We start from the raw sequence: 26,559 nt of genomic DNA on the forward strand, positions 1-26,559 counted from the left end.
GATTGGAAATGTGCCACATGGTACAATTCAAGTTGCATTCATTTTCTTTTTATCCCAAGTATGTGGTCTTTCAAGACTTTTTTGGAAGGCTCCAACCCAGCTCTGCATTCTCGAAGTTTTAACGCTCAGCTTGTTGGAGGTTCAGTACCCGGCAAGTGGGAGCCGGTACCTGGCAGCAGACAAATAGTTAAAGCTCTGGCTTGACGTTTGATAGGCTTAGTTTCTCTCCCTTGTTCTCAGGGCAGACCTTTTCCTGGAATCAAGTTCAGCTCTTAGCACCACTACAGTGTGGTGGTGGGAGATGATGGGTGCCTTTGGCAGACAAAGCAGAGAAGTGAACTGGATCTGGCTCCTTTATATATTAATAGGGCCATTTGCCGTTGTGGGATTGAAAGTATTAAGACTGAGTGGCAGTTGTTTAATATTCTAATTACATAAACTTTCTCTGTTATGGTTTCGCCATTCGACATATTAGATTTCATAATGTGATTGAATTGGTGTGGTGGAACCATGTTTATTAACTGAGACAGACACAGTTCTCCAAACATTTGTGTTACGCTGCCTGCAGTGACGGAGGAAATCCATGGAGATAGTTCGAGGTAGGCTGAGGTACATACTGGCCAGAGTCCTTTTTGTTTAAGTTTCACCAGAACATTTCTTGAAGATGAAATCCACATTTTCACTCATTTGAACATATTGTGCAATGATTGGATATGAGATGAGGGAAGACTGGCTCAAAGTAGGACTTACAGAGGTCGAAAGTTAGAGGAGTTGCTGTTTATAAAGAGATCGTCCAAGGGGGAGCCACAGAAAAGCACTTAGTCACTTAGTCTATGGGTGTAAACAAATACTAGTTAGCAGAAGCTTCAGGCTTTTTTTTTTCAGGCTTACATTTCCTCTGGAGAATAACTAAGATCTGCTCATTTCAAGCTGGGTAACTGGGTTTGGAAGCACTTTTCAGGGCAATTATGACCTAAAATGATTGCAGCATGATTTTAGCCTCTACACTTAGCTGTGATCTGAATCAAATTGCACTTCAACCAAGAAGCTTCAGCAATTTATAATTTAGTGAGATTAGGCTGGTCCTGGTCTCATCCAAAACAACAACAACAAAAGCAAACCAGTTGCCAATGAGTCAATTCCAGCTCATAGCGACCCCATGTGTATCAGAGTAGAATTGTGCTCCGTAGGGTTTTTAGTGTTCGTGATCTTTCAGAAATAGATCATAGGTCTTCCTTTCCAGGCATTTTGTGGATTCAAACCTTCAACCTTTAGGTTAGTAGCCAAGCACTGAACCATTTGTGCCACCTGGGGACTCCTGGTATCTCAAGGTGGCTTAAATTGGGTTTAAACAGATTTACACAAAACTCCAGTGCAATATTAGTATGACCAAATAAATCAGAAAGTTATCATCATTTTCATCTTCTGGGAGATTATCATTTTAAACTAGATAGTTCATCTGTGAAACTAAAAAGAACCCATTGCCGTCGAGTTGACTCCGACACATATCTACCCTGTAAAACTAAGTAGAATTGCTCCATAGAGTTTACAAGGAGCAGCTAGTGGATTCAAGCTGCTGACCTTTTGGTTAGCAGCCAAAGGCTTTAACCACTGCACCATCGGGGCTCTAGTTTGTATGCCAGCAAGGTTAAAAGTTACAAAGCAAACAGATAAGTTCTACCACTAACAAGGTTTCAATATTTTATAATTATTCATTTTTTTTAATTATAAGACTAATATAATTATTTTACAGAAAGTAGAGGAAAGGGAAAATTCACCATAACATGATACCCTGAGTTGGCTACAAATGTATTTTGGTATAATTCTTTATACTCTTTCCCCCCAGTGTAACTATTTGTTTTTAATATGTGTTTGTAATTATAATGTGGGCTCAGTTTTTTGTTTTTAATTTTTATTGTGCTTTAAAGTTTACAAATCAAGTCAGTCTCTCACACAGAAACTTATATGCACCTTGCTACATACTCCCAATTGCTCTCCCCCTAATGAGACAGCCCGCTTCCTCCCTCCACTCTCTCTTATCGTGTCCATTTTACCAGCTTCTAACCCCCTCTACCCTCTCATCTCCCCTCCAGGGAGGAGATGCCAACATAGTCTCAAGTGTCCACCTGATCCAAGAAGCTCACTCCTCACCAGCATCCCTCTCCAACCCATTGTCCAGTCTAATCCCTGTCTGAAGAGTTGGCTTTGGGAATGGTTCCCATCCTGGGCCAACAGAAGGTCTGGGGGCCATGACCACTGGGGTCCTTGTAGTCTCAGTCAGACCATTAAGCCTGGTCTTTTTACGAGAATTTGGGATCTGCATCCCACTGTTCTGCTCCCTCAGGTGTCCTCTGTTGTGTTCCCTGTCAGGGCAGTCATTGGCTGTAGCTGGGTACCATCTAGCTCTTCTGGTCTCAGGCTGATGTAGCCTCTGGTTCACGTGGCCCTTTCTGTCTCTTGGGCTTGTAATTACCTTGTGTCCTTGGTGTTCCTCATTTTCCTTTGATCCAAGTGGGTTGAGACCAATTGATGCATCTTAGATGGCCGCTTGCTAGCATTAAAGGCCCCAGACGCCTCTCTCTAAGGTGGGATGCAGTATGTTTTCTTAATAGGTTTTATTATGCCAATTGACTTAGATGTCCCCTGAAGCCATGGTCCCCAAACCCCGCCTCTGCTACGCTGGTCTTCAAAGTATTCAGTTTATTCTGGAAACTTCTTTGCTTTTGGTTTAGTCTAGTTGTGCTGACCTCACCTGTATTGTATGTTGTCTTTCCTGTCACCTAAAGTAGTTCTTATCTACTATCTAATTATTAGTGAATACCCCCTCCCGCCCTTCCTCCCTCTCCCCTCTTGTAACCATCAAAGAATATTTTCTTCTCTGTTTAAACTATTTCTTGAGTTCTTATAATAGTGGTCTTATACAATATTTGTCCTTTTGCGACTGACTAATTTCACTCAGCATAACGCCTTCTGGATTCCTCCATGTTATGAAACGTTTCACAGATTCATCACTGTTCTTTATCGATGCTTAGTATTCCATTGTGTGAATATACCATAATTTATTTATCCATTTATCCATTGATGGGCACCTTGGTTGCTTCCATCTTTTTGCTATTGTAAACAGTGCTGCAATGAACATGGGTGTCCATATATCTGTTCGTGTAAAGGCTCTTATTTCTCTAGGGTATATTCCAAGGAGTGGGATTGCTGGATTGTATGGTAGTTCTATTTCAAGCTTTTTAAGGAAGTGCCAAATTGATTTCCAAAGTGGCTGTACCATTTTAGATTCCCACCAGCAGTATTTTTTTTTTTTTTATCTCTCTATAGCCTCTCCAACATTTATTGTTTCATGTTTTTTGGATTAATGCCAGCCTTGTTGGAGTGAGATGAAATCTCATTGTAGTTTTGATTTGCATTTCTCTAATGGCTAATGATCATGAGCATTTCCTCATGTATCTGTTAGCTATCTGAATGTCTTCTTTAGTGAAGTGTCTGTTCATATCTTTTGCCCATTTTTTAATTGGGTTATTTGTCTTTTTGCAGTTGAATTTTTGCAGTATCACGTAGATTTAGAGGTCAGGTACTGGTTGGAAATGTCATAGCTAAAAACTTTTTCCCAGTCTGTAGGTAGTCTTTTTACTCTTTTGATGAAGTCTTTGGATCAGCATAGGTGTTTGATTTTTAGGAGCTCCCAGTTATCTAGTGTTTTTTTTTTCTTTTTTCTGCATTGTTAGTAATGTTTTGTATACTGTTTATGCCATGTATTAGGGCTCCTAATGTTGTCCGTTTTTTCTTCCATGATATTTATCGTTTTAATTTTATATTTAGGTCTTTGATCTATTTTGAGCTCGTTTTTGTGCATGAAGTGAGGTATGGGTCTTGGTTCATTTTTTTGCAGATGGATATCCAGTTATGCCAGCACCATTTGTTGAAAAGACTGTCTTTTCCCCATTTAACTGTTTTGAGGCCTTTGTCAAATATCATATGTGGATGGATTTATGTCTGGATTCTCAATACTATATAATGTAGGTTCAGTTTTGTAATTTGTTCTTTTCATTTAATATTGCATTAAAACATTTCCTATGTTACTATACTGTCTTCACAACCATAATTTTAAGTAGTATAATTGAAGGAAAGCATGTAATGTAGAACATTCGACTAACTTCCAATTTTAAATTAAACTAAAATCATGGGCATTTGCAGATTTATGAGTCAAAACTTCAACAATTCTCAAGCAATTCAAAAGATCCATAGAATTCAGTAATTAGTGATTTTCCTGAAGCATTTAGGGGAATTTGAATTACTAGATTAGGGCCTAGAAGCCAGCCAGCTAGTCCATGATTTGATCACCCAATTTCAGGATATTAACATAGTTTATCTATTTTCTATTTGCTCCATATATATGCCTTTTATGGGGAAAATTATTGTGTTAGTTAGTTTTTGCTGCATAACAAACCATCTCAAAAACAGAAGCTTAAAACAACGCGCATTTGTAATTTAGCTCATGACTTGCTGGGTTGGCTAGAATGGTTGGGACAATCCTGGCCTCGGCTGACACGGCTGGACTGGATGGTGGAGGAAGGGCTCGAGCACATACCTGGTGGCCAGCAGACTGTTGGCCAGTGTTCTTTGGGTTTTTTTAGCAAGTGACCTCTTTTGCAGACTAGATTTGTCTTATTTACATGGTGGCCGCATGGTTCCAAATGCAGAAAGAGAGGTCAAGCCTCACATGCACGCATTTCTCAAGGTACTTGCATCAATTTGCTAACGTCTGATATTGTTGTGTGTCACTGAGTAGATTCCAACAGAGAGTAAGCCCATATGACAGAGTAGAACTGTCCCATAGGGCTTTCCTGGCTGTAAACCTCACGGAAACAGATCACCAGGCCTTTCTTTCAAGGTGCTATCGAGTGGGTTCGAACTGCCAACCTTTCGATTACCAGTCAAGTGCTTAACTATTGCATCACCAGGGCTCCTTAATGTCCTTAAAGCCAGAGGAAATCATATGGCTAAGCCCAGATCAAGGGATAGAAAAATAGACTCTACCTCTTGATGGGAAGAGCGGCAATATCACTTTGCCAAGGGACATGCATACAGGAGTAGAAACAATTATTGTAGCCATTTCTGCAAAGAATCTAACACTATTACACACTATACTCATATGTTCAAACTTAGAATCTGCAGAAGTGTCTGGCAGGATTCCCCCAGAAATTCATGAGCCTACTGTATTATAAATTATACTTCAATGAACTTCTTTGTGTACATCATTTTAAAAAATATATTGAGTTATTTAGTTATAGTAGATTCCCAAAAGAGGATTACAGGGGCAAATGAGAACGAGCATTTTTACGGCTGCTAACCAAAAGGTGAACAGTTCGAATTCACCAGCTGCTTCTTGGAAACTCTATGGAGCAGTTCTACTCTGTCCTATAGGGTCACTATGAGTCAGAATCAGGTTTGGTTTGGTTAATACTTATTTCAAACTTGCTTTCCACAATGTTGTGCTGAACCACGTGCCCTCAGCAATGCATGTCTGATTAAGTTGGTGGTTGCCTGCTTTAGTTAGCATTGGATGTTATCACTAACCAAGTTTGCTAGTGAAAAGTTTCAAAAATGATACCTTATTTCTAGGGGTGGATCGAAGTTTTGCAGGGCCTTAAGCTTATACAATTTTGGGGCATTCTTTGAAAAAAAATATAAAATTATGAATACGAAATTCCTAGGTCCTCTCCCAGGGCCTTGGAAGGGGGAAGTGGTAGGGTCTGAAGTTTAAACTTCCTTAGCCATAGAGTTAACCTGCCTCTACTCAATGTTGTTTTTTTGCTATGTATTTTTTAATTCATAATCATAATTAAAAAAGAAAAAAAACATTGCCATTGAGTTGATTATGACTCATAGTGAGCCCATGACTGTCAGAGTAGAACTGTTTCATAGGGTTTCCCAGGCTATAGTATTTACAGAAGCAGATTGCCAAATCTTTCTTCCATGCAGCAGCTGGTGGGTTCGAACTGCCGGCCTTTTGGTTAGCAGCCAAGCGCTAAAACTTACAGGAAAATAGAAGAAAAAAAAAAAAACTGTCATATAAGTAATTGATGGAAGTTAAAGAATACCATCCATCTTAGTCATCTAGTGCTGCTATAACAGAAATACCACAAGTGAATGACTTTAACAAAGGGAAGCTTATTCTCTCACAGTCCAGTAGGCTAGAAGTCCAGATTCAGGGTGCTGGTTCCAAGGCAAGTCTTTCTTTCTCTGTTGGCTCTGGAGGAAGGTCCTTGTCATCAATCTTCAGTTGGTCTGGGAGCATCTCAGCGCAGGAACCTCAGGTCCAAAGGACGCACTCTGCTCCCAGTGCTGCTTTCTTGGTGATATGAGGTCCCCATGTCTCCCTGCTCACTTCTCTCTCTTATAACTCAAAAGAGATTGGCTTAAGACACTAATCTTGTAGATCTCATCAGTATTAGCTGCCACTAATCCATCTCATCACATCATAGTGATAGGATTTACAACACACAGGGAAATCACACCAAGATGACAAAATGGTAGACAATCATACAATACTGGGAATCATGACCTAGCCAGGTTTACAGATATTTTGGGGGGACACAGTTCAACCATGACACTATTTAAAACGGATAGACCAGAGAAAAAAAGGTTAAATTGGAAAAAAAGAAAGTAAGGGCTTTATAAGATGTTACAAAGGTAACTACTAGAACAAAACATATATTCCTTCCTAAACACCAAAAGAATTTTTAAAAAATTAATACAGAAAACACACCAAGTAGAGAAAGAAACACAGTAAATATAACACACACAGGATTTATTTTTAAAAAAATAAGAATATGACAGAGTTGAGACTAAACATGCCAGTAACGTCAGTCATATTAGTAAGTGGGAATGAAAGTAAATTGCCTATTAAAAAGATTTTTACATTGGTTCATAAAGCAAAACGCGACAATCTATGCTGTATACTAAAGAACACAGTGATTCAAACAGGTTAAAAATAAAAGGATTTGCAAAGACATGCCAGAAAAATGGAAACGATAAATTCAGAAGGATTGTGATTCTCATATCAATGTAAAATTTAGACCACCCCAAAAAGGCATTAAAACAAACAAGTAAGGATACTTTATAAAAATAAAAGTGACAATTTCACAAAGATGGAAAAAAACTAAAACAATACAAAAAAAGGAACAAATGAACTCTAGTATAGTGCAAACACATAACATAGCCATACAGACATAAGACAGGGGAAAAAGAACTAATGTAAGTGATACATGGACTGAAATTTTTTCCCATAAACTCTTAGTCTAGGGGGGAAAAGGACTGCAAAGAAATCCTGACTTCTCAGTAAGTTTGTCTTTTATATGTGGTATGAATGTAGCAATTCAGAACATATCTCACGTGCATGATACCAGAAACAAACAAACCAGTTGCCTTTGAGTAAATTTCGACTCATGGTGACTGTGTGTGTTGCACAGTAGGGTGTGTGCTGCTCTATAGGGTTTTCAAGGCTGTGACCTTTCTTCAGAGGTGCTTCTGGGTGGATTCAAACAACCTTTCAGTTATTAGCTGAGTGCTTAACTGTTCGCTCCACTCAGGGACTCTTTACGTACACTATAGAATTGATCAAATGAGTAAATGTTCTGATATTGTTGGGAGTCAGGGCTCTAACTGCAAAGAAAAGAAATACAAATATGAATGGGGAAAGCAAGGAAGAACCTGAGGAGATGGAGCTGGACTTGAGAGTATCAACACAAACTCACATCTTTAATAAAACGTAAATTTCCAAAATTTTAAAACTCTAAAATCAATTACACCCCAGTTAGTTATGAGCACACCTAGAATGCTCATCTTGGTTTCTAAATATCATTTGCAACTAAAAGGAACCAAGGGTCTTTGGAGAAATGGCTGATTCCGGGTTTAGGGCACGGAAGGTAAAGATAAGTCTGAAACATTTTATTGTGCCAGAAAGTAAGGAAGTGTTCATAAACATGACGGAGATATGTCAAAAGAGCAAAGAGCACAGGAGTCAGCTTGAAGGGGCTCCCACTGCCCAAATCTAGGGCAATTTGAGCATCAAAATAAATAAGAGTAGGGGCTTATAATCCATCTTACAAAATAGAAATCTATGAGTAAAGGATAAGGAAGAGGGGGTGGGAGGAGGACTCTTCCTTAAAGATACATTCATTAAAATTTTAACAATTATAGCAATCTGGCATTTAAAAGATTATCTCCTAGCATAAAGAAGAATTCTTTCTTTAGGCGTTCCATAAAACTTGACTTTAACTATGGAATGCCAGAATAAGTATGCCTAACTTTTATTAAAACTACCCATGGCAATGAAATTTTTATAGTTGTGTCTGTCAATTTGTCATTACTGTGGTGGCTTGCATGTTGCTATGATGCTGGAAGCTATGCCACCAGTATTTCAAATACCAGCAGAGTCACTCATGGTGGATAAGTTTCAGCAGAGCTTCCAGACTAAGATAGACTAGGAAGAAAAGCCTGGCAATCTACTTCTGAAAATTAGCTTCCAGACTAAGACTAGAAGAAAAGCCGGGTGGATCTACTTCTGAAAACTAATCAATGAAAACCCTGTGGATCACAACAAAATATTGTCCTATATAGTGCTGGAAGATGAGCCCCCTAGGTTGGAAGGTACTCAAAATACACAGTGGCCACAATAATGGACACAAGCATACCAACGATCATGAAGGTTCAGGACCGGGCAATGTTTCCTTCTGTTGTATGTGGGGTCACCACGAGTCAGAGCCGATGGCAAGTAACAATAACCATCTGAACCAAAGGCCATTCAAAAAGCTTGCATTCAACTTTTACAACCCTGTTTAAGAAATTAGCAGTTTAGACTGGGAGGGCTCCAAAGGAAATAAAATTCCACCAGTTTTCCCCTGATCCCCAAAGCCACAGGAGGCAGGAACTGTTAGCTATGAGCCCAAGTACCTTAAGGTAATAGAATCAGAATAATCCAAAAGAGTTTTCACGTTTTCATGATAAGGCTGATTCACAGCCCCATTGCCCAAGGCCGAACCTCCCTCTAAAGTTACAAAATCTTCTACTAAAAGCTCAGTGTGAAAATTATCATTGGGTCTCACACATTAATCTAGAGCAGGAGTCAACAAACTTTTTCTGTAAAGAGCCAGATAGTAAACATTGTTGGCTGTGCACACCATACAGTCTATTATAATTATTCAGCTCGGCTGTTGTACCGTGAACACAGCCATAGGCAATATGTAAACAGATGGGGCACATCACAGTGCTGGTTCAGTGGTAGAGTTCTCACCTTCCATGCAGGAGACCTGGGTTCGATTCCCAGGCAGTGCACCTCAAGCACAGCCACCACCCTTCTGTCAGTGCAGGCTTGAGTGTTCCCATGAAGCTGAGCAAGGAGCCGTGGTGGTGCGACGGTTAAGCATTTGGCTGCTAACAGAAAGGTTGTCGGTTCAAACTCACTTGACGGCACACAACACCACCAACATGATGCTGAACAGGTTTCAGCAAAGCTTCCAGACTAGGTCTAGGAAGAAAAGCCTAGAGATCTACTTTCGAAAATCAGCCAGTGAAAATCCTATGGGTCACAAAAGTCCAATCCACAACCGATCATGGGAATGGCACAGGACCAGGCAGCACTTGGTTCCATTGTGCATACGGTCATCATGAACCCTGATTTAAAGCCTGGAGTTCCAATCACATCGCATAGCAGTTTTCCAGATGCAGGCTGTCGACTTCCAACCCCACCCTCGTCTTAGACCTTTCCATCCGGAGGTTCCTAACTCACCTTTGTTTTAATATTCAAGGGGGTGTACATCCCTGAGTTTTGATTTCTTATTTACAAATGCCACGGGGATTCCTGAGGTTTAGCTTACCAACCACTGGGCAGTACGGGCGGTACAGCAGTGCCTGGAGGCTCCCCTGAAACCACTCCTGAGGCACAATTACAATCACAATGTCCTCACTGGAGGTGCTTCAGTTTGCTGGAGGAGTTTACATTTACTTTGCATTCCTACCCTGTGTCAGGACAGTTTTGAGCCTTTAAACATGGGCCATATTTAAATTGTCAAGAGATGTCAGCAAGTTGTGAGGGACAGCCTCACCCTGGCAGCAATTACTAGAGGGCAACGATCAATGGGGGTCTTTTGTTAGCATTGCAGGATCACCATCAACTCAGGAAGTACGTGTCCCAGTGGTTTAGGTGAAAACTGAAATGGACAAACAGTTTTACCCTGGCGGCTCACAAGCCACGAACCTACGCTTACCCCATTAATTATTCCTGCCCGAAAGGCAGGGGCTGTTACTGGCTGTTTGCTGAGGAGAGGGGGTGGCCAGAGACTCACAGAGGTTCTATTTACAGCACCAGGAAATGCACCCTTCTAGCTTTCCGGGAAAGGGTGATTGCCTTATTCCACTGTGATTCCTCCTACAAGCTGGTAATGACCATGTGACAACCATTTGGAAATGGAGGCTTTGAAATATCGAGCTTGTTTTTCTACTCCAGAGATTATACTTCTCTGGCACAATGACCTGATGAATTACTCCAACGTAGAAGAGACATCCTTTCCAATCCATAATGCTCATGCTAACTTGCTCTTCTGCCTTGTGTTTTGTCTTCTCCACGTCTTGCTTTAAATCCTTGCACAAAAGAATCTAGAGTTGGAAGGTGAAGGTAGAGTCCATTCCGATCATTCTCTGACACTAATTTTTTTTAAGAATACAAGTGCCACGTGCCATTCCTTACAAGGAGCTTGAAGGCCAAATCCCATTCCGACTTTATATGACCTTGTCTGTATTTGTCCAGACTAGTTACCTTGTTTAAGTCCGTGAGTGGCGCGAACGGTTCATGCTGGACTACGAACCTAAAGGTAGGCGGTTCAGGCCCACCCTGAGGCAGCCGAGGAAACCCTATGGAGCAGTTCTATTCTGTCGCACATGGGATTGCCGTGAGTTGGAATCCACTCAATGGCAATGGGTTTGGTTTTGCTATTCACCTCATTAAATGCCACCACCTCCAAGAAGCCTGGCCCCTCTAAAAGCTAGACAGAATCTCTTTCGACTTTGACTTTTCATAGGAATTTTTCTTCAATACACCACTTTTAAGAAGCCCAGGTGGTGCAAACGGTTAAGTGCTCGGTTGCTAACCAAAAGGTTTGTGGTTTGAGCCCACCCAGTGACTCTGTGGGAGAAAGACCTGGCAATCTGATTCCGGAGACATTACATTCTAGAAAACCTATAAGGCAGTTCTGCCCTGTCACATGGGGTCGCTATGAGTTGGAATAGGCTTGAAGGCACTTAACAACGACAGGGCATGCCGCGATACGCACATGCCTCATCTCCCTACCTCATCCACACTGCTTGAGGGCGGGACCCAAGGCCCATTTACCTTTACAGTCTCCACAGCGCCCAGAGCAGTGCCTCAAGTGAAGTAGGAGCTCGACGAATGTGTCCTGAATGAACAAAGTAGCCTCTGCTTCCGTGTCTGAGACTCTCGGGGAACAACCATAAGCACAAATATTCAGCATTATACATCACAGTGTTACTGCATGGGACTTCTCCTTCAGTTAGAATGTAGAAGAACACAAAAGACCTTCACTTCCTGGTAATGAAGGCCCCTGGATGGCGCAAGCAGTTTGCACTTGGCTATTAACCTAAGGTTGGTGGTTCAAACCCACCCAGTGGCACCTCAGAAGAAAGGCCTGGTGATCTTCTGCCATCAAGAAGACAGTCAAAAAAAACCCTACAGACCCCTTAACACATAGGGTCAGGTCAAGAGCAGATTATCCCATTAGCAAGGCAAGCACAGTGCTTACCTTGCTTACCAGATTACCTGCCATGAACAATTTCACATTTTTCTACCACATCAAAGGCTCTGCTTCTAGGTATGGCTGGCATCTGTCTCTCTCAATCCCACAGCACCTTCCTACAGAATTAAAGCCTCTTTTCAAATTTACAATTCCTGGCAGGGATGGATTACAGAACAATTCTGCAGTAAAATCCATGTGAAATTGTTCACTACAGATTAGTAAGCGAGCACTAGTAAGCCCATGCTTGCCTTGCTTACTGGGTAATCTGCCCCTGGTTTGGGTCATCATGAGTTGGAATTGACTCCACAGCAGTGGGTTTGGTTTCCTGGTAATAAGAAAAATTCAGACAAAATCAAAATCAGACTTTTCTATGGGGCTCATTAAGAGTAGCAGGTACCACCCTTCGGCCAAAGATTAGACAGGCCCATAAAACAAAACCAGACTAAACCGGCACACCAACCCAGAGGCAAGGACGAGAAGCCAGGAGTGGACAGGAAAGCTGATAATGGGAAACCAAGGTTAAGAACGGGAGAGTATTGACATATCATGGAGTTAGCAAGCAATGTCACAAAACAATATGTGTATTAATAGTTTAATGAGAAATTAATTTGCTCTGTAAACCTTCATCTGAAGCACAATTTAAAAAAATTCAAACTAAAGTAAAAAAAAAAAAAAAAAGAGTAGCAGGTGCCACAAAGGCTTCATGAACTAAATTCCAGAAGAAACAGTGTTATTGCAGATAAGGAAACAGAATACAATTTGCAAAATGATCTTGTGTGACCAATTTGCTTGTACACTATAGTGTTCTACAATCAGAACAACACTGAGCTCCATAGTCAGCTAGGAGATAGGTGGGAAGCCAAACTGAGCTGGCTAAACAGGGATCCCTCTCATCCCCTCCTTGGCCGCTCCAGGAGGGGCCCCTCTGCAAGCTGGATTAGTTTCTTGTGCCTAAAGCATCCTTCTCAGAGGAGAATTCCTGCCAGATTCCATAGGATGGAAACCTGGAGTGCTGCCCCGGGATGAGAACAGATAATGATGGATGAGGCCAGTTTCCAGTGAGGCTTCCATTGAGGAAGTTTGCTTCTGAGCTTTGACACATTCTCCCCGGATCACTGATAGTGCTATTCCATAGGGGCCCTGAGCAGGGAAAGAACGTCCAGCCAGGGGAATGTTTCCCATTTTGAAATTGGCTTTGTGGAGAGGTAGTTATGTTCTAAGGTAAAGTTTAAATACTATAAGAAAGGACAGCCATTTCCAGACATGAAATTAGGCCATTTAACTTTATAGCTGTTTCTTTCCTCAAGCAGTTAAGTTAATTTTTAAATGAAGGACTTTGACTGTCTATCTTTACTACATGCAGTTTGGTATTCTGTAACTTCACGGCTGTCAGTCTTCATTTCTATGTGAAAAAATCACAGAGATTATCTGGAGTGTAGTTTCAACCCCTCAGACATATCGACAGGATCTGAAGATTTATAACAGGAGGGAGATCCTTCCTCCCCCACAAAGTTTGTGGCAAATAGATTCCTGGAGCCACTAGACTGTAGACGTCCCCTTTGTGATGTTGTACTTGGCATATGGGTTTGGCATAACCTGAATTGAGAGTAACTCTTCCTGACTCAGTTCATATACAAAATGCTTACCCCCTCTGGCTCAGTGTACAAACCTGTAAAATGGAAATAGCAACATTGACGTATGTCACAAGAAGGCAGCAGTTTACAGTTGAAACTTTTATAATTATGAAATGAAACTAAATGATAAAAAGATATAATATCTTTTATTATTATAAAAGAATGCAAGACGTAGAAAAACAGATTTTATTTATGTATAAGAAAGATGACCATGCCCTACAAACTTTATTCAGCAAAAAGGCAGAGAGAGTGAGAAAATTTATTTTTTTTACTAATAGTGTTGAGAGAGAAACAGCAGTGACATAAAACCTTGGCAAAGTCTTCCTGTTTCCTAGGGACCATGAGAATTTCCCCAAATTGGTCAACCTTGCAAATCACATGTCTCTGCCTTCTAGGTCTGACAAAGCAAGTTTCACTTTGTAAAAGGTTCATTCTCCCACTGCTCTATCAAAGACAGTGGTTCTTAACCTGTTTGGTCCAAAGTTCTCTCTGAAAATCTGATAAAATCTATGGCTCCTATTAAAAAAAAAAAAAATTTAAACCCACTACCATCAAGTTGATTCTGACTCACAGCAACTCTATAGGGCAGAGTAGAACTGCCCCATAAGGTTTTCAAGGAGCAGCTGGTGGATTCGAACTACCCACCTTTTGGTTACCAGCTGAGCTTTTAACCACTGTGCCACTGGGGCTCTGTATGGCTTCTATATCCAATTAAAATTCACATCAGTACATAATAATAACAACAATAATTATCATAGTAAGCCCAAACCAAACTCGTTGGCCTTGAGTCGATTCTGACTCATAGAGACCCTATAGGATAGAGTGGAACTGGGTTTCCAAAGAGCAGCTGGTGGATTTGAACTGCTGACCTTTTGGTTAGCAGCTGAGCTCTTAACCACTGTGCCACCAGGGCTCCAATTATCACAGCAGCATATAATATTTATAGATGGAGTTCCTGGGAGGTGCAAATGGTTAGGCACTGGGTTACTAGCCAAAAGGTTGGTGGTTTGAATCCACCCAGAGGTGCCTTTGAAGACAGGCCTGATGATCGGCGTCTGAAAGATCACAGCCACTGAAAACCTTGTGGAGCACAGTTCTGCTCTGACACACACAGGGCCGCCATGAGTCAAAATCAACTCAATGGCAGCTGCTTAACTGGTTAATATTTATAGAGCCCTTTTGGTCAGGCATTGGCTAAGCGCTTTACATGCATTTTCCCATTTAATCGCCACATTAACCCAGTGAGGCAGGTATTATTTTCCTCATTTTAAAGATGAGTGAAAAAGCCTGGAGAGGTGAAGTAACTTAGCCGTTCACACAAAATCTGCTTAGGGTTGTAGGGGTTCCCAGACCTTGTTGAGGCCCACGCACGTGCCACCTCGCACGCACCCCAGGTTTGCACTCTGCAAACAGAACGGGTGCACAGGGGGCTCTTAAGGATGTAACAGTGGAGGTCCTAAATGCAGAGCTAATTTGAAACATCAAAACACACACACACATAAATAAAAAATAAACCAGTTGCTGTTAAGTTAATTCTGACTCACAGCGACCTCGTGTGTATCAGAGTAAGCTGTGCTCCTTAGGGTTCTCAGTGGCTGATTTTTCAGTAGATCGCCAGGCCTTTCTTCCAAGGCACCTCAGGGTGGTCTTAAACCATCAACCTTTCAGTTAGCAGCCGAGTATATTAACCTTTTGCATTATCCAGGGATGTATATATTTGTTATATATACTATTAACATAATACATATGTGCGTATACATATATATATATACACAGACACACATATATATATCCCTAAGATAATGATAATAGAATTATCATGTCTCGGATGATATGATTCTTATGGCTGATGGACTCTCTAAAGTTGCTTAAGACTGATGATCTGTTTCATCTCTGTTACCTGATAAGATACAAATATCATGTGTTGACACACCCCACACACTCATCAAACAAAGACTTCATTCCAGTAGTGGTGAGCTTCTGCACTGGCCCTGGGGAGATGTCATATAAAGTGCTACCAACCAATAGACAGGTTCACTGCTCTTCAACCAACAGGGATAATGAATAAAATACTACCCTGAGCCTTGAAACCCCTCTCAGATCCATTACTGATGACCCTCCCTGTCACTGGACTGATCTGCCGGCTGATGTTTAATCATAGGTGCCCAGTGACCTCAGGAGTCTGGCACTGGGCTTTTCAGAAGGATCTGGGAGGAGGGGTGGTTAATATTAAGTGTCGCTGAGGAATCCTGAGTTCTGTCGCTGAATCCCGACAGCCTGCATCTGTCTTTCAGCAGCAGCACCCAGGTAAGCCTCCACCCATCGGGCCAGAGGCTGCCCCGGACAGGCTCCCCGGCTCGCCCTTAAATGACACAGTCCACACAGGTTGCTGAAGAGACCGTCAGCAGCTCATCAATCTTCTAGGGAGAGGGTCAACCTGAAGAAGCCAGCATTACTCTCAGGCTTCCAGAACATCTGCTCAATTGCAAAGCAGCTTTGGAAAAAGGGCGCTGACTATTGGGGGTACATTTCTCCTCCATCCTTTCCAACTTCCTTCAAAAGGAAGTCCTTCAAAAGGAAGGCCACGTAGTAAACTAAGAACCCCCTCAGATTAGAGAAAGTTGTCAGGAGACATTATCCTCTGATTCTGGGAGTCAGTAATGAGATGGGCTGAGGCCCCCTAAAAAAGAGTTTCCGGCTAGCACAGAGCTGAGTTCTGGGTCATGCATGTGCACTGTATGACCCAGTTTTAGTATCTGACACCTGGCCAAGGGAGAAAAGTGAATGTAAAGAAAACTCAAAATATCAGAGAGCTGTAGCATCTCGGATTTTCTCTGAACTACAGTGAAAGAAAGGAGTTAACATTATCAGCCTTTTCATCCCGCCTGAAAAACAAAATAACTACATGAAACCAAGATACTTTTTAAAAACCCCATCCCTGAGTTATCTACCACCTTCCAAGTTTCCAAACAAAGCAGTTGTTGATTTGTTTATTTGTTACAGAACGAGACGCAGATGGCTGCTGAAAGCAATCAGATAGTGGCGGAGGTGAAGAGAGAATTCACAAATAAATGGAGCTAGAGAGCACTACGTACTGCAGAAAAGCTCGGGGCTCAGGCACACTTTCAAGGTCCTGTTATTCTATGCTATTCATACCACTTTCCTTATTTATGTAACGCGATTTTTGTTTTTCTTTTCCAGAAAGAATGCTGCCAATCGCCAGAGGCAGACATGTTTATCAAGCTGTGTATCTTGAAGTCTGACAGAAAATCTGTGGCCTTTGGTACAGCTGAAAAACACTCTGTCAACACCATGGAGAGAGCAAGCCCATGGTGCTGGCCTGCACCCAAAGAGTGCAGGGGAAGGGACAAAAATTTGACTCAAGGCCAAAAATTACAAGATGAGGGAAAGTCAAACTTGAGGCGAACAAACCTTTTCCACCGAGTCTGTTTAATATCTCGTGTAAGCATCCAAACCACAAATCGGTGGGTCCTTAGGTGAAAAGACAAGTTTTTCTCCCTTTTGGAAAGCTATTTTGCTTAAGCTCCTATGAATACATCAATTATATTAGCCCTGAGAGTGTCTGTCAGGGAGATGTTAAAAGGTCTACTATTTTACAGACTGCCCACTTCAGAAAAAAAATACCCTTCAAACTCCCTGCCCTAAATTGCTTGGGCCAGAGTGAACTCAAGAGAAAAAAAGTGTAAACGCTGCCGGATTGAGAGAGAGAAGAGCCCCTGGTTTTAAGTAAATTTGTATTAATATTTGCCAGCTTCATAAAATCCCCCTGGCATTTAGGTGCCTTCAAATTCTTCAACAAGTCAGGAAAAAAAGTGGCCTTTTTGTGACACACAGTACAAGGCCAAAAAGAAAGCTGTCAGAAAACCCCCTCCCCTCAGCCCTCCCTCAGGCCCAACTGTGCTTGGAAGTTTGGGAAGCCAAGCTTAGTATGAAGAGGGCCAGCTCCAGAAATACTCGGTCCTCAGGTTTTTCTTCACAGCTACATCTCCCAGTTCCCAGATAATAAGAAATCTACAACATCCAGGCACCATATTGACTCAGGGTTGCTTAAAGAGAAGCAAACTAAGGTTGGAGACAGCCCTTAGGCCTTTCCATATAGACAGGAAAAGAAAAAAAAAAAAACTTGGAGGACAACATCCAATGGACTTTATTGTTACCTGTTTTTTATTGTTACCATCAGCCAATTGCAATCACTCTTGGCTAAACTTCCCTAATTGCAGCAACCTTAAAGCTGTCATTTCATACATCATTTGTTCTTTCCAGAGTCCCTCTATCCCTGGCTCTCCCTGTCGTATCTGTCCCCAATCTCCACCACCCTCTGTTGCTTACATTGGCCAACCAGCCTGAAATGAGAGAGTTTGAATCCTTCATGCTATGCGCATAGCCAACATTCCACAAGATTTATGTCACTAAAGCCTGTGGAAATGACAGATGGTGGGAAAGAGGGCCAAAAAGGGAAGCAAAAATAAATCCAACTATGAATTAACCAAGAGTAGCCCAGTACCTGTACCTAATGGGTCCTGTGATCTCTTAACCAGAAATAAAAACTAAACCAGTTGGAGCTGATTTCAACCCATGGTGGCCCCATGTGTGCAGAGTAGAATTGTGTACCAGAGGGTTTTCAATGGCTGATTTTCTTCCCAGGTACCTCTGGGTGAACTCAAACTACCAACCTTTTGCTTAGCAGCCGAGCATGTTAAACGTTTTCAACACTGAGGGGCATTGAGTGATATCTTTGGGGGCAAGCATTTAATAAGAGAGAAATAAAATGTAACATGAGTATCTTTAAAAATGTTCTTGTTCTCAACATACAATCTCTTTGGAAAAGTTTACCCTTAAGTCACAATCCAAATGGGCCAAAGTGGTAACCAAACATCTGAGTTGATTGGTTGGACATTGTGCGGGGGAAACGCCTTTCTTTCTAAGATATTTCTATCTAGTCTCTAACAAGTAAGCATAGGTAGAGAAGGGGGGCTCTGTCTAGTTGCCTAGGGTGACTATAGTCATTTAAGAAAAACCCTCTGTATGAGGGGTGACAATGGCCACACTGTAGGGCAACTTGTCCTGTTCACCAGTGAGTGAGCTACTCCTGCCCTATCCCTAACCCTGGCTCATCCGTGTGATGGAATATCATCCTAGCACTAAATAATATTCTTATGAACAGTCTTTAACAACATGTAGAGATGCTTATGGTATAATGTCAAATGAATAAATGCAAGATATAGCAATGCATTTGAAATATAATCTCAACTATGAAAACAATACACATGTAAGGAGAGAAATGTCCCCAAAATAACGATGGTTTTCCATTGATGCTGGGATTATAGGTAATTTTTATTACTTTTCATATTTTACATTATCTAAGTGTTCTACAATAAGTAGGGATTCCTTTTATAATTAAAAACAAATATTTTTAAACAGAATAAGATCATTAAAAGGTATCACCTGCTTCTTCCAAACACCAGATTTCTCTTAACTAATCGCTGAGGGCCTAGGGCCCTCCTTTGCAGAACTAGAATGGCACTGTTAAATATACATCCACTTTAGAACCTATTTTCCTCAGTCTTTCCTCTGGTACTTACAAGTTCTATTGACCTAACTAATCCCTGAGGTCACCTTGTAGCAAAATAACAAACTTGCTCAAAAAATGATGGATATCACCCATAAGTACTGTGCTTCTTTAAAAAAAATCACCTATTATGAAAAAGGAAAAAAAAAATCACCTCTTATGAGACCAAATGGTCAACAATGACTTTAAAGCAAAGATAAGAACATAAGCGGGCAGGGAAACTAAATTAATGGAAATAGAACAACGCAGAAATAATGGGAATGTTAACTCATTGTGGAGAATGTAACCAACGTCACTGAATAACTTGTGTAGACATTGTTGAATGGGGACCTAAACTGTTGTGTAAACTTTCACCTAAAACACAATTATCATTAAAAAAAAAAAAAAGAGAGAGAGAGAGAATCTCTATTGACCTTAATAGGAATGGGGGGAGGAGGGTCTGTGTTGACTTTATATATGCGTGAGGTGTTACCCAGAACCGTGAGGTCCAATGCAGTAACCACTGGCCACACGTGGCTACTGAGCACTTGAAATGCACCTGGACCAAAGTGAGATGTGCTGTAGTGGGACATACACACTAGATACTGCCGATGTAAGAAAAAAAAAAAAAAAGATGTAAAATATCCCATCAATAACTTTTTATATTGATTACATATTGAAATGATAATATATATTTTGGAGATACTGGATTAAATTTAAAAATAAATTTAAAATTAATTTCACCTGTTTCTTTTTTTAAAAAAAATGGCCTCTATGGAATTTTAAATTGCATATATAGCTCTTCACATTATAGTCTATTGGACTGCTGTGATCCAGAAAAAATTCTGCAAAATTGTCATTCAATTATTCATCAATTGTGATTTAATAATTCATCTATTATTCAGAAAGATACAGGGCCCAAATATGCATAGGCTGCTTACTCTATGAACCAGTTGCTGTCTAGTGGATTCCAGCTCACAGCAACCCTATGCACGTCAGAGTAGAGTTGTGCTCCATAGGGTTTTCAAGGGCTGAGTTTTCACAAGTAAATCGCCAGGCCTTTCTTCCAAGACACCTCTGGGTGGACTCGAACCTCCAACCATTTGATTAGTAGCCCAGCGCATTAATCGTTTGCACCTCCCAGGGACTCCATTTAAAAAAAAAAAATCCATAGCCTTCAAGTTGATTCCAACTCATGGAGACCCCACGTGTGTCAGAATAGAACTGCTCCATAGGATTTTCTTGGCTGTAATCTGCGGAAGGAGATCACCAGATGTATGGACCCCCATAAAATATATTCTGCTCCTGCTTCAATTGGTATTACACTTGCAGTGGTCAGATAATTTCAGTTATTTCCAAGCAGGGATGAACTGAGGCTAGAAGGCGATCTGAGGGAATAGCCCTTACAAGCTGCCCCTAAACATATTCTTGCCTTTCTCAGACTGACCTGGCTAATAATTCTCTAACTTCCCAACGTCTGCAATGGACAGCTTCTGCTCCCATGGGCTGGCTCACACATAGGTGTAGCACTTCAGTCAAAGGGTTGCAGTCCCCATTTGGAACAGCCTCAAATATTCTCAGTTCCCAAAAGGTCATGCCAACATGTTTCCCTAGATGTAGTTCTAGGCCATCTCTTCAAGTGTGCCTGGTGTGAGGAGACTGAAAAGTATTGCTCTTCCAAAGGGCAGGAAAAATATGAAAGGAAGGATTATATCTGCCTGAACTGCCAAACCAAACTCTGAGAAGCAGAGCCTCCAGAGAGTGACTCAGGGCCACACGATGTTTTTCTAGGACGATGTTTTCATGGGGAAGTGGAGATGTGTGCCTATGTCGAAAGGTTACTCCAACTTTAACAGCCAGCCCGGCCCGCCCTACAGCACATTGTACCTAAGCTTTCCGTGTTCCCCTGCTCAGAGCTACATTCTCTCTCTACGGCAGTCCATTAGAATAAATAAAACCCTGATAATCAACATGAAGGGCTGAGGGCATACTATTTTTGCAGTGCAGGGGGGTGATGAAAATAAAAATTAAACAATAAAAACAATCGGCACAGCCAGCCAGTGCACAGCCCCCCAGCCACACAGAACGAAGGAGTTACTTTAAATTGTCGTAAAGGGCTCACTGGGAGACGGTGACTCCATGATCCTGGTCCCATGTAGGACAGAACAAGGAAAAAGTTTAACTTTGCCTTTTCCACGCTGATAGCCTTTAGTTTCTATTGTTGTGTGAAAGAAAGGAAAAGAATAATGGAGACGATGTCTCCCAAATCAGGAAAGACCTCCGATGCTGCAGCAACTGGGCTGCTTCCACGGCGCGCAGGGGGCAGTGGGACAAGGAAAGTGGCCGGTTCCGCCAAAGCATATGAGGCAGAATTGGGTTTTCAACTCCCAAGTGTTTCTGAAAGAACGCACAGCACTATGCTAGCAGTTTTCATATTTTAAAATAATCTTCGGCAGAGTTTTCCTTAATCAACCTCAGCAGATTCAACCGCTTCGTAAAAATAAAGTCTTTCTTTCATCACCGAGGAGTAGCTTTCATTCAAGTTTCTCTCCAGGGATGAGAAGCCAAAATCCTAACTGTGTGTGCCATATTACTGAGTTGTCTTCATTTTTCTCTCTGAAATTTTGACAGGATTACAAATGAAAGCACCAAAGGAAATGAAATTATAAACGTAAAAAAAAAAAATTTTTTTTTTTAAAGAATAGTAAAGGTCATAATTCGTTTTATTTCTATATTCTTATTATTAAAGCCCCGGTGGCGCAGTGGCTAAGCGCTCGGCTGCTAGCCCAAAAGTCTGCAGTGCAAACCCACCAGCCCTCCGCGAGAAAGATGTGGCAGTCCGCTGCCATAAAGATTACAGCCTAGGAAACCCTATGGGGCAGTTCTAGTTTGTCCTACAGGGCCGCTATGAGTCAGAATCAACTCGCCAGCAACAGTTTGGTTTTTTTATTATTAAAGCAGAAGTTAGGAACCAAAAACTGTGTTTAACAATTACTTTAAAATATGCCCACAAAAATCACTACGCTAAAACGTGTTATAAAGGATGACATTGTAAGAATATTTAAGATCGGCTCGACGGCAGTGGGCTTGGGGTTTTTTTGTTTGTTTTTATTTGGGGGAGTTGGCAACACACAAGGAAGAATCAAATTTGAAAGCGAATTTGTTGATTTTAAAATGTCATCCAAATAACTGCAGTCATTTTACCTCCCGTGTGCGGCAAAGAAAGAAAAATATCAAGCCCTCGCTCAACTTTTCCAATCTCCATATACTGCTGAAACATACACGTGTGCACACAAACGCATACAGTGAACCCAGATTTCTGAGTTTAGCTATTGCTTGCCAAGGTTCGCCCCAGAGCAAATATTTACTGCAGAGTTACAAAGTTTTCCTAAAGGAGGACCAAAATGGAAGCGTTTACATACGCCGCCGGTACTTGATGTGTGTAGGGGCCACAAGAAAGATATACTTTAATAAAAACATTTATGGATTTTGAAAGCAAACACAATCCGAGAGGCTTGCACATGTGGGGAAAGATGGTATTTCAGCCTAACACGTTTTCTCTTGAAGACCCTCTGGCTGTTTGCGGTGAACAAGCCCCAGTTTCCTCTGGAGCCCCCGCTAATCCATACTGTAAAACATTCGCAGGAAACAAATGACCGAGCAACCCGACCTTGCAGTCAGAGATGGGCTGGGATATGGCTCTTCTCTCTAATATGCAGACAAACTTCCCAGGATTCAAGACTCACGGTCGCTGCCCTGTTGAGAAGGGAGGTTTCCTAACCTCAACGTTTTCCACTTCCTTCCTCTGTCATGAAAATATCTCTCTTGTCTGCTTTCCTCTACGTTTGCCTACCCCACCAGCCACCTCCCTTTCAGGATCCTAAAACGACACGGATATTTGTGAAGACTAGGAAAGGATATCACACTAGTGTGTATCCTCACTGTTGGTCCTTGTCTCCACTGCTTTCTCCCTCAGCCTGTGAGCCCACTAAGTGTGCATGAGCTCAGAACCAAAGTTTAAAGTTAGCATTTAAATTCCCCAATACAATTAGAACAAGAATGGCTCCACGGTCACTCCATTTTGCCCTACTACTGTGTCTTGGGGGTGTGCTAACCTGTTCTTAGTGCTTTGGTAATTTATTCCCCCATGAACGTCGGGCTGCATCCATCAGACTTAGCGGAGATGATCAAGTGGGCCTCTTAAAAGAAATAACTCTGCGTCTTTTTACAAGTCACACAAACCAGAAAAAGGAATCAACGTCCAAGTTTGACAAAGTTTTGAAAAGGCCTTGTGGCGCCTTGCTGCTCTATCCTTGTGCTCTATCGCCCCCTGGTGGTGCATACAAAACAAACATATCCGCGGATCAGCTCCTCAAAGATTCAGGCGTCGTCTTTTGGGGCTGGATGGAGTTGGTCTCCGAGTCGCACGGGTGCAGACTAAGGCGTGGGGAAGGGAGAGAACTGGGGGAACGAGAATAAACGTGGAGGAAAAGGGAAGGTCCACAAATGCTCCTGACAAAAACGGTCCAGGCTTCTGCAACCCAAACAATAGAACATCAGATCTAGATAACAATGCAGAGATCCTAAAACAGCCCACTCGTTTTACAGATGAGAAACTGAGACACAGAGAGATGACGTGACTTGCCCGTGGTCCTGCTGGTTTTGAATAATCTCCCCACTCACGCTCACAGTGCTCTTTCTGGGATGAGAACCATAGGAAAATTTGTGGTTAAGAGCTCGGCTGCTAACCAAGAGGTCGGCAGTTCGAATCCACCAACCTCTCCCTGGAAACCCTATGGGGCAGTTCTTTTCTGTCCTACAGGGTAGTCGCTATGAGTCGGAATCTACTCAACAGCAGCTGGTTTGGGTTTGGGGGTGGGCCTGGATTAGGCGGAGGGTTCGGGGTTCCAAGCCACAGGGGAAATTTGAGGAGTTGGCTTTCTGTGTTGGAGGACGCAAAGAGGTGACCAAATGAGGGGCCAGGCGGCACAGAAGATTGGTGCGGTGGGCCTCAACGACCCCTTTACCCGGTGGGACGGCCTGCAGGCCACCTCGGCCCTCGTGGGAAAGCGCCGCGCGCCCCGGGCCCTCGGAGTGGCCGGGCCGGGCTTCCCAGGCCCTGAGCAGGCGGGCGGGCGAAACACAAAGCAGGCCCCGCGGGCGGCGCTCCGGGTTTCGGGGGAGGGCGGCGGCGGGCTTGATTGATTGATTCACGGCGCTTAACCTCCGCCGCCTCGCCGGAGGCGGCCGATCCAGCTGCGGCCGGGAGCCTCGGGCGGCCGCGGCCCGGGCCCCGCGCCCCCTGCGGCCCCCGCGCTCCCGCCCCCGCCCCGGCTGCGGAGGGCGGCCCGGGCGCGGGCGGGGGTGGGGGCTGATTTACAGCCTCGCCAGCCGGACTCTTGCGAAATCACTTTAGCGGGGGAAACCGACTCCCCAAGCTCAGCCCGGAAGAGGCCCTGAAAGGGGGGAGGAGGAAGGGGTGAGGGCGGGAAACGGCGGATGCGGGGCGAGGGGTCAGGCCTCAACTCCCTTGCGGGCCCCGAGCGGCGGCCAGGGCGTTTGCCACCTTCGACCCATATTTTCGCCGGGCATTAAGCTTCCAGGAGATTCAGGGACCGCCCTCCCTGACCCTGGGGCTCCTGGGCCTGTCCCGCGCGCCCTCTGCCCAGTGCCCAAGCCTTGTCCACCGGGCCCCGGCGCAGCCATTCCACTGGGCTGGAGGCCAAGTTTGCACCTTAGGGCCTGCCTTTGTGGGGAGGAAGCAAAAGAAATTGACACGCAGAGATTAGGAAGCAGAGCTGCTAGCGAAACCTGCAGAGCCCCTGGGCCCCAGTCCGTTTAAACACGTTTTGCTCCCTCTTTGCACAGCGCAGAACGAACACTAAGAGAGGGAGGCTGTGCTTAGAAACTCAAGGTTTTTTTTAAAAAAAGAACAGAGTTTACGTTCTGGTTTCCCTGCCTCTCCTCATCACCCTTCTTACCACCTAAGAGGCATAGGCGTTCCCTAAAATCTTGCTTTACTTTCAGCTTCTGTGCGGTGTTCTCTGAGCAAATTTCGCTTTGGGAGGGAAAATAAGGGCAGATCGTGAAATAAAATAGGAAACCTATGGTTTCGACTTGAGCTAACAAATTCGATGTGGCTGTTCTAAGCTAAAAAACAAATTTGTCCTATTTTCTTATTTTATGTAACTGGGTTCTCCTACAGCTAGTAAAGTTGATGATAGGTTTTCCTACAGCTAGTAAAGTTGATCGCTAGAAATGGGGCTTGGTGAGATGTTCAGATTCTTGCTCAGAAAACAATGGGGATAAGTGGGGTGCGTGAGAAAATTAACCCACAGCTAGGATGTCACAGGGAGAGATGAGTCTTCCTCGGCACCCTAATCATTTGTTTCTGGCTAACCAAAGTCAATAGACAAAGCAACAAACCCAGTGAATCCACCTTTTTGTAAGATGAGGGCTTAATGGCAATTTTCTGAAAGATTTTTAAAAGTCACAAATATGCCTACTTAAGGTGTATTTTTAACTGCTGGACGCAACTTTAAAATGCATAATTACAGGGTAGCATGATCGACAGTGTGCAATTATTCTGCTTCTATAAATGAGTGGGGAAAAATCGTGAAATTTCTCCTAGAAAGAAGGGGGTCAGTCTGTAAATGACTTACTTGTCATTTCATTTGGATATTTTCCTCTTTCTTCCCTTCTGTCCTCTGCGAATACCATTAGCTCTTAGCCTGGACTTCGAGGTGGGCAACATGAGCGCATCTTTTTCTGATAAGCCCAAAAAGAAAAATAGACATAGTCATAAAAAGGAAAGCAGATGAGTAGTGGAGATCAATACCATCCAGGGTCCCACCCCAGACCCCGCCGTGGCTGGCAAAACAAAGCCTCTGCCTCCGACTACAGTGACTTGTGAATGGGAAGAAAGTTTTGCCTATCTGTAATTGAGACCCCAAGTGAACCCTTTAAAAAAAAGACACGCTGCCGAAAGAAGCGATGCTCCAGTCCTCCCCGCCAGGCTCGGCCTGGGAAAAGAAAGCTTACTGGCAAGTTTTAGCTTCACCCTAGATCTCATTTTGATTCTAAAGAAGCCCGGGGTCCCCGCGACCAGTATGCACGGAAATGCAGCTGCCTCTTACCCTTACCTTCGACTTTCGTTTGGTGCAGGGCTTTAGATGCACACTTTGCTTTAAGGAACTGTTTTGCAAACACTTTCGACGGATGAGTATTTTACTCTCAAACTTTCCTGGCCAAAATCTCAAGAGGAAGTTTCACTTTAAAGCAACAACCAACAAAGCTTATTTTCGTAATATGCAGCTTCATGGCAGTGCACTATGTTCTCACTTAATTTAGTCATAAAATATAAGTGTTTGGTTTTCAATTTTTCCTATATTACTTGCGGGGTCCGGGGAAAGGGAAAGGGAGCCTTATGCCATCTGGCGGTGCCATGTGGAACTGCTGAAGAAACCAAACTGACCTCTGTGTAGAGTGGGTTTCTCCAGGGAAAGTCTCTGTAAATCTCGTCCTTTTGAAACCAAGT

General features: G+C 42.8%; 1 long non-coding RNA gene across 1 annotated transcript in view; it reads right to left on the reverse strand.

Moving 5' to 3' along the window:
• The window catches only part of LOC126081734 (uncharacterized), a 41,970-nt gene extending 15,667 nt beyond the window's left edge, over nucleotides 1-26,303 (reverse strand). The window contains exons 1-2 of the long non-coding RNA XR_007518431.1: nucleotides 26,165-26,303; nucleotides 25,685-25,790 (exon numbers count right to left, since the gene is read on the reverse strand). This is a non-coding gene — a long non-coding RNA (uncharacterized LOC126081734). The remainder of the gene's footprint in view (nucleotides 1-25,684; nucleotides 25,791-26,164) is intronic.
• Nucleotides 26,304-26,559: the final 256 nt, after the last annotated feature.

The sequence above is a fragment of the Elephas maximus genome, chromosome 8, assembly GCF_024166365.1.
Source record: "Elephas maximus indicus isolate mEleMax1 chromosome 8, mEleMax1 primary haplotype, whole genome shotgun sequence".
NCBI lineage: Eukaryota > Metazoa > Chordata > Mammalia > Proboscidea > Elephantidae > Elephas > Elephas maximus.